Genomic DNA, 10,435 nt, shown 5'->3' on the forward strand with positions numbered 1-10,435 from the left:
TACAGGAAGGCCTGGCTGCAACGCTAATCTCATTCATCGTGAGATCTGCATCAGAGTTGTGTGTTCCTGTGCTTTTTCAGCGTGCTGATGTACGGATCAGTATGCTGAATGGAGAAGGGTAGATAGTGGAACTCCCCAAGGGTCTGTTCTGAGAATGCTGCTTTTTAAAAACATATTTATGTGTATAAAAGATCTAAAGATGGAAATATTTAGTGAGGTAATTAAGTTTGCTGATGACACAAAGATGTTCAAAGATGTAAATTGCAAGAGGACTTTGCAAGACTGGGTGTCAAAATGGCAGATGACATTTTAATATGAGCTTGTACAAAGTGATTCATATGGGATAAAGGAAATCAAACTACAGTTATGTAATGCAGGGTTCCACTTTAGTATTCACCACCCAGGAAAAGCATTCATGTATCATTGTTGAGGATTTGTTAAAACCCTCATGTCAGTCCGTGGCAGTGGCTAAGGAAGCAAATAGAATGTTAGGAATTATCAGAAAAGGTTTGAAAAACAAAGATGAGAATATTCTAATGCCTTTGTATCGCTCCATGGTGCAGCTGTATCTCGAATACTGTAACATAGTAGATAACGGCAGATAAAGACCCGAATGGTCCATCCAGTCTGCCCAACCTGATTCAATTTAAATTTTTAAATTTTTTCTTCTTAGCTATTTCTGGACAAGAATCCAAAGCTTTACCCTGTACTGTGCTTGGGTTCCAACTGCCAAAATCTCTGTTAAGACTTACTCTAGCCCATCTACACCCTCCCAGCCATTGAAGCCCTCCCCAGCCCATCCTCCACCAAACAGCCATATACAGACACAGACCGTGCAAGTCTGCCCAGTACTGTGTGCATTTCTGGTTGCCGCATCTGAAAAAAAAGATATAGAGGAACTAGAAAAGGTACAGAGAAGGGCAACAAAAATTATAAAAGGGATGGGATGGCTTCCCTATGAGGAAAAGCTAAAGCGGCTAGAACTCTTCAGTTTGGAGAAGAGACGGCTCAGGGGTGATATGATAGAAATCTACAAAATATTGAGTGGAGTGGAAAGGGTAGAAGTGAATCGCATGTTTACTCTTTCCAAAGATACTAGGACTAGAGGGCATGCGATGAAGCTATGAGTAGGAGATTTAAAACAAACAGGAAAAAATATTTCTTCACACAACATGTAATTAAACTCTGAAATTTGTTGCCAGAAAATGTGGCGAAAGCAGTTAACTTAGTGGGTTTTAAAAAAAAAAGGTTTGGATAATTTCCTAAAAGAAAAGTCCAGAAGCCATTATTAAGATGGGCTTGGGAAAATCCATTTCTAGGATAATCAACATAAAATCTATTTTACTCATTTGGGACCTTGCCAAGTACTTTTGACCTGGATTGACCACTGTTGAAATCAGGATACTGGACTTGATGTACCTTTGGTCTATCCCAGTGTGATAACTCTTGTGTTTGTATGTTCTCTTTCCAATTGGCTAGCAGACTGCATCTCTTTCACTCAGGCTGCTCTGGAGAGTAATATCAAGGTTCACTATGACAACATTGGTAGCCCATGAGATCAACCTCCATTGAAGGTCTTCAGTCCACACATTCTGATTCCATTACTGCCCTTTACAGAACACTTGATGTAGCAACCAGTTTGGGGTCTAGAATCCTACTCCATCCTCCTAGGAACATTTTATTCTATTCCAGGATGTACTTTCACAACAGTGTATATTTGCTTTCAAACTAATTGATTTTAATGGACTTGCCACTGTGAGTTTCTATTGTCCTAATGTTGCTTTTGGTGAGCTTGGTAATGAGGGATTCCCAGATGTGAGATTAATATAGCCTGCTTGTCATTGGAGAAAACAGAGTTATTTAGCTGTAATCTCATAATCTGCATATGTGTATGTGAACTCCAGCTGCGTTCCACCAAAACACCACCCTTGTGCTTACCCACTAGCAAAATATGTGCTTTGGCATGAAGTGGTAAGAGCGGTTAATGTAGCTGGTATTAAAAAAGGTTCGGACAAGTTCCTGAAGGAAAAGTCCATAAATGACTGTTGAGACAGACATGAGAGAAGCCACTGCTTGCCCTGGATCGATGACTTGGAATGCTGCTACTATTTGGTTTTTTTGCCAGGTACTTGTGACTTGGATTGGCCTCCATGAAGACGGGATCCTGGCCTAGATGAACCATTGGTCTGATCCAGTAAGGCTATTCTTATGTTCTTTTGATGGTGTGTGCTTTTATGCTGTTGGTATTTTACAAGATGTTATTACATGTATATGTTACCACATAACACGCAGGAAGGACTTTATAATGTTACCTCCTATTTTTATTTCTCTCATGTGTTTGTGGTTTAAGCTGCCTAATTCACAAATCACCCTGTGTATAGATTTTATTTAGCTGAAGTGTTCTTGGCATATTATATGGAGTTCAGTTATTTTTCTCAGACTGAAACTCACTATTGCAAATTTTTTTCCTCTGGTAAAAAAACTTTAAATTGCTAGCATGGAATAGTTTGTAACAGAAATAAAATATATATTACTTCATTAAACTACTATAAAAATAATTCTACCAATCACTATAATATATCCCATTTCTAAAGAGTGACTGAGGGTGAATTACTGTAGATTCTTTATATCATCCAATAGAATTCTAATGGATTAATTATTGCAGTGTAGAAAAATGCAATATAATAGAACTGTTTAATTAAGCTCCCAAGTGGAGTTCAATGATTATTTGCTAGACCATGGTAATTTTAACAATCCTTCTAATTAACAGTATTACCAGCTATGGCAGTAGATGAGGTAAACTACAAATAAAATCCATTACTTTATTAGGATTCAAAACTGATTAACAACTCTAAAACCAGAAATGTGCTATTTGAAGAAATCATGTTTTTGAACAATAATAGCAAATAATGATGCTTTGTTTGGATTTTATGTTAAGTGTTGCTAGTCAGAGAGTTTCTCAATAATCCCACTGTCAGTCTTTGGGGATATTAAGACAGAATAACAGTTCTGAAAAGTCTGTGAAAAGTTATGGTTCGTAGGTTTAAATCCCAGTGGAGTTCTCAGAGCCAGGCATCCTTCTAAGTTTTGCAAAATGAGTTCCAATTATTGGAAATATATGCTGTGCCTTTAAGATGTTTTGTACAAAAGTGCTCATCACAACTATAATATTATCCTGCATATTATATTTCTGTATAGTTGTATACTGACCGTGTCTTTTGTTTTATTTACTATATCGAATGTGTTCTCCTAACCAGTACAAACCACAGAATGCAATGGGTGACCATTTAAAATCAAGTAGAACTTAACCAAAACCTCCCTGAGGAGACAACAGCCATTGGAAGCTACACAATTACTAATAGATGTTATTTATATTATTTCAAACAGATGTTTCAGAAGAATAAAAGGCTCTTCAGGGACATGAATTGAACTACAAAAAGTCCTGCTATAGTTGACTTTAAATTGCTACCTGGGGGAACATCAGGATCTTATAACCACATGCACAATGGAGTGGAAACAAGATATTGGAAATGCAAATCCTGGTGATATTTGAAAACTTGTACTGTGCCATTGTGTCCTTTCTTTTCTTCCATGATCTCTTAATATTACTGCTGAATTACAGCTGTTTTTCAATTGCTTTTCTATGTACTGCATTCAGCACTTATGTGTTTGTTTTCCTGCATCTGATCCAAGAACCATATTTATTTATCATGTTTGATATACCATTCTTTAGTAAAAACCCATCAACATGATTAATAATTAAATGATTCAGATGATATACCTAAGTAATTCGTAATGGTCCTGGAGTCATGGGCACAATCACATATAGCCTACAAATACATATAGCCTACATATAGTATACAAACCTAAGGATTAGATTAGATTAGATTAGCCCTAAAATAAAATACCCAAATTAAAATAATAATAAATAAGACCTGGCAATACACTAGCACAACTAGAAAACACGGAGACCAGATTGTAATATCTTTCCTACCAAGGTCTTATGGCCCAGAAAATGCTCATGGGAAAAAAGTGAGTTTTCAAGCCTTTCCTGAGTTGAGAAAGAAGATAATTCCATATTGACTGGCTCATGATATTCCTATTTTAAAACTTTATTAATCTTATGTTAGCCACAATGATTTCTAGCAGACAATTGCAGGGTACAAGAAACAATATGGTATGGTACTTTGTTGATTGTGCTGGATATTCAAAAAAACATTGGACTAAATGCTCCTTTTTATGAAACAGTGCTAGAGGATTTTAGCATGGGCTGGCAAGGTAAATGCTCTGATGCTCATAGAATAATAATAATAACAGTTTATATACCGCAGGACCGTGAAGTTCTATGCGGTTTACAATGATTAAAAAGATGCTACAAATTGAGTGGAACATACATAGTTAGGGATTAGTGGCTAACAGTTAAGGGATCAGATTTAAGGGAGAGATTGTGATGGGAGCGATTCTCCAGATTCGTTACCTAGGTACTTCAAGAACAGGTATGTTTTTAGGTGTTTCCTAAATTTGCCATAGTTATTCGCGTGTATAATTAGTTTTTCCAGGTCTTTGCCCCATAAGGCTGCTTGATACGATAGAAGATGTTGATGGTGTTTCTTAAATTTACATCCTCTAGCCAATGGGGAGACAAACTGCAGGTGTGTACTCCTCTTATGTCTGTTGGTTGAGAAGGAAAAGAGGTCGGTTATATATTTAGGGGCTAGACCGGATAGTACCTTGAAGCAGAGACATCCCAGCTTGAACTTCACACGTGCCTCCATTGGCAGCCAGTGTAGGAGTTGGTAGGCAGGGGTAATGTGATCGGACTTCTTCAACCCAAAGATCAACCTCACTGCCGCATTTTGTACCAGTTGTAGTCTCTGCATGTTCTTCTGGGAGATTGCCAGATGGGCAATGTTACAATAATCGAGATGGCTTAGTATTAGGGCTTGTACCAGAATTCTGAATGATGTAGCATCGAAGTATGCTTTAATGGACCTAAGTTTCCAGAGAGTAAAAAAACCCTTTCTGACTAGGGAGTCCATTTGGTCTTTTATGGTTAGGCTTTGGTCCAGAATTACCCCCAGAACCTTCATAGTAGGTTGAATAAGGTAGCTGAGATTGTTGATGCATAGTGGAGTTGTAGTGACAGGTGGGTGTGGCGAGGCTATGAAGAATTTAGTTTTTTCTGAGTTAAGCTTCAGTCTGAATTCTGTGGTCCATTGTTTCATCAGGTTTAGTGCTTCTGTTGCCATGGGGGTAGTTTCAGAGGGAGAAGTAGTGAATGTGATAATGATTGTGAAGTCATCTGCGTAACTGAATAATTTTATACCCCGCTGGGCCAGCTGCACGCCTAGTGATGACATGTAGACGTTGAAGAGTAGAGGGGATAATGGAGACCCCTGTGGAACGCCAGATGGGTTTCTCCAGGTTTTAGAGAGGTGATTAAAACGTACTTGATAGGTGCAGGACATAAGGAATCCTCGGAACCAGTCAAATACCTCTCCTCCGATGCCAATTGCGTCTAAGCATTGTAGCAATTTCTCATGATCCACCAAGTCAAAGGCCGAGCTCATGTCAAATTGCATGATTAGGGCGTTATGGCCCTTGCTGAATAAGGAGTGTAGGTAATCCAGGGTCGCCGCGATTACTGTCTCGTTGCTAAACAGAGGTCTGAAGCCAGATTGGGTTTTATGTAGTAGAGAGAACTGGTCGAGGTAGTCCATCAACTGAATTAGAATTCCTATGAATGTTGGAGCAAGTACCTCACCTTCCCACACTATAAACCTCTAGCAATGTTTAGTAAAATCCAGGAAAATGGTAGCAGCTTTTCTGTAATATTAGTGAAATGAACCTGGTTGTAACTTTCTAAAGTGAATTTAAAAACATAAGAACTGCCATACATTTGTACAGCTTAAGGATTTTAATATTCCTTAGAAGAAATCATGTGCTAGGCAACATATGAGCTTCAAGTTCAATTCTGAAATCTATATTAATAAAGACCTTACCTCAAAGATTTACAAAATTTTGGGCTCCTTTTACAAAGCCTCATTAAAGCTTTTTTATCACTGGCCTCAGCAATATTAGTTCCTATGCTCATAGAATTCCTATGAGCATCAGACTTGATACCGCCATGGCTGGCAATAAAAAGAGCCTAACACGGCTTTGTAAAAGGGGGAGGGGTCATTGTGTATATTAGTCCTATATTGAAAAATAAAGAACATGAGAAAAACACTGCAAGATATGAAATTATAGATGGGAAAATTGAGCCAATGCTAGCAAGAATATATATTAAAAAGTTGAGTTACTGCCCCCTCCCGCCTCCAAGTCTTCCCACCCCCATCCCCGCCATTGTAGCAGCAAAAGTAATGGGCCAGGCACATGCAGTGACTGCATGCAGCCTGCACACAAGCCTTCCCCCGACGTCAATTCTAGCCCATCCCTATTGCTGCGGTGGTGGGGGGGTAGAGCATGTCAGGTGGCAGGGTCAGCTTCAGGGGTGGGGCGGGAAGGCAGGGAGAAATCAGCAGTGGTGGCTTCAGTGGGGGGCGGCAGGCAGGAAGAGAGGAAGAAAAATTTGGACTCATGGAAAGACAGAAACAGATGTTGGTTGGGGAATGGAATGAGGTCTGGAGGAGAGAAAGCATGCAGAAGGCAGAAAGAAATATTGGATGCACAGTCAGAAGGAAGTGCAACCAGAGACTCATGAAATCACCAGACAATAAAGGTAGGCAAAATGATTTTATTTTCAATTTAGTGATCAAAATGTGTCAGTTTTGAGAATTCATATCTGCTGTCTATATTTCGCACTATATTTGTCTATTTTTCTATAGTTGTTACTGAGGGGACATTGCATATTTTAAAGTCATCTGCCTTGACCTCTTTGAAAAATCCTGAATATAATTAACATCTGCATGCAGTGTGCTCTGTGGGGGGGGAGTTATTTTGCGGTTACCATTATGTATTAATAAGATTATATTGTATGCATATGAAAAATGGATGGAAGAAATTGCATTACAATTAGTATTATTATGGGGTGGAGCCAGAGGCGGAGTTTGTGTGGGTCTAGTACAGAGTTTGGGCAGATCTGGGGTGGAGCTTGGGCAGGGGTACTTGGCTGGTATTTGTTAGGCTTAGGGGGTACTCGGCTTGAAAAGGTTGGGAAACACGGAAGACTGTGAAGACCTACAAAGGGGCCTAACGAGACTGGAAGACTGGGCAAAAAAGTGGCAAATGAGTTTTAACGTAGAGAAATGCAAGGTCATGCATGTAGGGAAAAAGAACCCGATGTTCAACTACAAAATGGGGGGAACACTGCTTGGGGTGAGTAACATAGAAAGGGACTTGGGGGTGATGGTCGACTCATCACTGAAACCATCGGCACAATGTGCGACAGCCTCAAAGAAAGCAAACAGAATGCTGGGCATCATCAAAAAGAGTATCACAACCCGGACGAAGGAAGTCATCATGCCGCTGTATCGCGCAATGGTGCGCCCGCACCTGGAGTACTGTGTTCAATACTGGTCGCTGTACCTCAAGAAGGACATGGCGGTACTTGAGGGAGTGCAGAGGAGGGCGACTAAGCTGATAAAAGGTATGGAAAATTTTCCATACGCTGACAGGTTAAAAATGCTGGGGCTGTTCTCCCTGGAGAAGAGGAGACTTAGAGGGGACATGATAGAAACCTTCAAAATCCTTAAGGGCATAGAGAGAGTAAATAAGGACAGATTCTTCAAACTGAGGGGAGCCACAAGCACTAGGGGTCACTCGGAGAAATTGAAAGGGGACAGGTTTAGAACAAATGCTAGAAAATTATTTTTTATGCAGAGGGTGGTGGACACATGGAACGCGCTTCCGAAGGAAGTGATAGGCCAGAACTCTGTACAGGGGTTCAAGAAGGGTTTGGATAGGTTCCTGGAGGATAAAGGGATAGAGGGGTACAGATAGAACTTGAGGTAGGTTATAAAAGTGGTCAGAAACCACTTCACAGGTCGCTGACCTGATGGGCCGCCGTGGGAGCGGACCGCTGGGCGAGATGGACCTCGGTCTGACCCAGTGGAGGCAACTTCTTATGTTCTTATGTTCTTACTGTATAATCACTATAAAGGAAAATAGATTCAAATTGCCACACCAATGATATTTTTCTCCAGATAGGTTCAAAAAGATATGATCTTGAATTTTCATAATTATTATTGTTGGATAGGTCTGATATATTGCCTTGGTCAACCCAAGCAAGCCAATCTAATTCTGATTCTAACCAATTAAGCACATGAAAATCTTTTTACTTTCTTTGGAAAAATCTGAATGACAGCTCCAATTATGGAATAGCAAAAAAATAAAAAAGCTCTCTAGTTAGCTTTGTACAGTAGTACTCATGGGATAAGTTCAGGTTTACTCTGATTATGTATTTGTAAACCTAAGGCAGAAGATTTTAATGAAGTCATAAAGTCAGTAAGTCATAGCACTGCATCCTTAGTTTGATCAAAGGACAATTTCACCTAAAAGCATTTAGCACTGAGTGTATATACTTATTGATAATTACCAGCCAGTTGAAGGATGACACCTCCATTTCAAAGTATATATAGACCTTTTCCTGCTAAAATATTCTCTTTGGTCTGTGGTTTAGAAATAAAGTGGAAATTTGAACATTTATATTAAAAAAAGACTACACTAGTTAGAATCAGGTTTAAACTGGGAATTATTGTTTTTAAAATCTTAACAGGCAAATGCCCCCAGTTACCTACTTGATTTGACTAAATTATTACAGGGCACTTCTAATAAACATTCTGCTAAAAACATCTTTCAATTAAAGTTTCCTACCCTCAAGAATTTAAAATTCACAGGAAAATTTTCTCTTTCTATTCAGTATCAATTAATAAAATGGTGGAATCAACTTCCCATTTAATTACGCTCTTGTAGACAATATCTTAAATTTAGAAAACTTTTAAAATCTTTCTTGTTTCAAGATGTTGATTTAATTATGAATTGATTGTACTTTCAAACTGATTTGAATTGTCTACTGTAGCTTCATGGAAAATTGCACTGGTTTCTTTAAGCTATAATCCATTCTTGAACTGAATATGTAAAGACGGAATAGAAAATCTGGGTAACATAGCATAACATTTCTGAACTTATAAACTGATTATTTTGGCAATGCCGAAGAATGCTGGAAACAGATTACTTATTATTTTGAATATCCATTTTATTTGTTTGGTCATTTGTTTATAATGATCTAGTAACCTTCTCTCTGAATAAAATCACACAGGGCAGTGCAGAGTAAGTAAAATGTACACAAGCAATAACCATTTAAAATAGTAAAATATTCAAATGACAGTATATATTATAGCACAGTAAAATATCAACATGAATTTAGAAGCCTGATATTTACAATGTCAACACAATACACATAAAACATCATTAAAAAATAGCCAGGAGGACAAACAGAGATGTAGCATGTGGAGTAATAGGTGTTTAAATAGATCAGTGCTCTTCAATAATTTTTAAACTGGGGCCATTTTGAATACAAAATGCTGAAGGAAAGCCAACAAATATCTTTCTACTTGGGGCCATGACACCAACCAGTTTCTTGATGTCTATCCCCACCAGAAAACCTGGCTTCCATCACATATGCAGAAAATAGGGGGGGGGGAAACCTTTTCAAATACAGATCCACAAATTAATCGTCTGATCACCTTGTTCTCTCTGTGCTTTTAACTCTGTTTCCAAGACCTCCTTATGCATACATTTGCTGGGATTTCTTCCCTCACTTTCTTTGCTTTTTGTACTGCATCCATCATTGGAATTGATTTTCATATTCAGTTTTCTTCAATTTTTCTGCCTCCATCTCAAATCTATCTACTTTTCCATCTCTTCCCCTCTCCTTCATCCATATGCACCATCTCCTCCTTCTCCCCCTCCTTTCCCCTCAGACCATCTTTCCCCTTTCTTCTTTATCTCCCTCTCTATCCATGTGCACTATCTCTTCCCTCCTCTTCTACTCCCTTCCATCCATGTTCACCATCTCTTTTTCATCCTCTCTTGCCTTCCTCTCCCCTCCATCCATCCATTTGCACCATCTCCTTCTCCTCGCCTCCATCTATATGCCCCATTCATCTCTTCTCTGTCCTCTCCCATTTAGCATCTCTCCCTTCCTTCCTTCCTCCCAAACACCCCCAGTTCCACCAAATCTCTTCTCCACCCAGTTCTGAAGCCTCCTTTGCCTCAAAAACTACAAGGAGGTCATTGGTGCAGCAACTATTCTCTAGCACTGCCTATGGCCTCCTCTGCACAGTTCCTTTGTTGCAACCTGCCTAAGCTGAAACAGGAAGTTGCTTCAGAGTGGGGTGGACTGAGGCAGAAGAATAGTGCAGAGGAGGCCACTGATGGCACTAGAGATTCATTGTCACGCCAACACCCTTCTTGTAGTTTTTAAGGTAAGGGG

At 39.2% G+C, this 10,435-nt stretch overlaps 1 long non-coding RNA gene across 1 annotated transcript; it reads left to right on the forward strand.

Annotated features, from left to right (window-relative positions):
• The first annotated feature begins 2,136 nt into the window (after nucleotides 1-2,136).
• LOC117360273 lies at nucleotides 2,137-3,785 on the forward strand. Its single transcript, XR_004539399.1, has 2 exons — nucleotides 2,137-2,194; nucleotides 3,388-3,785. It is a non-coding gene; the product is annotated as an uncharacterized LOC117360273 (long non-coding RNA).
• The last annotated feature ends 6,650 nt before the right edge of the window (nucleotides 3,786-10,435 follow it).

This window comes from Geotrypetes seraphini, chromosome 5 (genome assembly GCF_902459505.1).
Source record: "Geotrypetes seraphini chromosome 5, aGeoSer1.1, whole genome shotgun sequence".
NCBI lineage: Eukaryota > Metazoa > Chordata > Amphibia > Gymnophiona > Dermophiidae > Geotrypetes > Geotrypetes seraphini.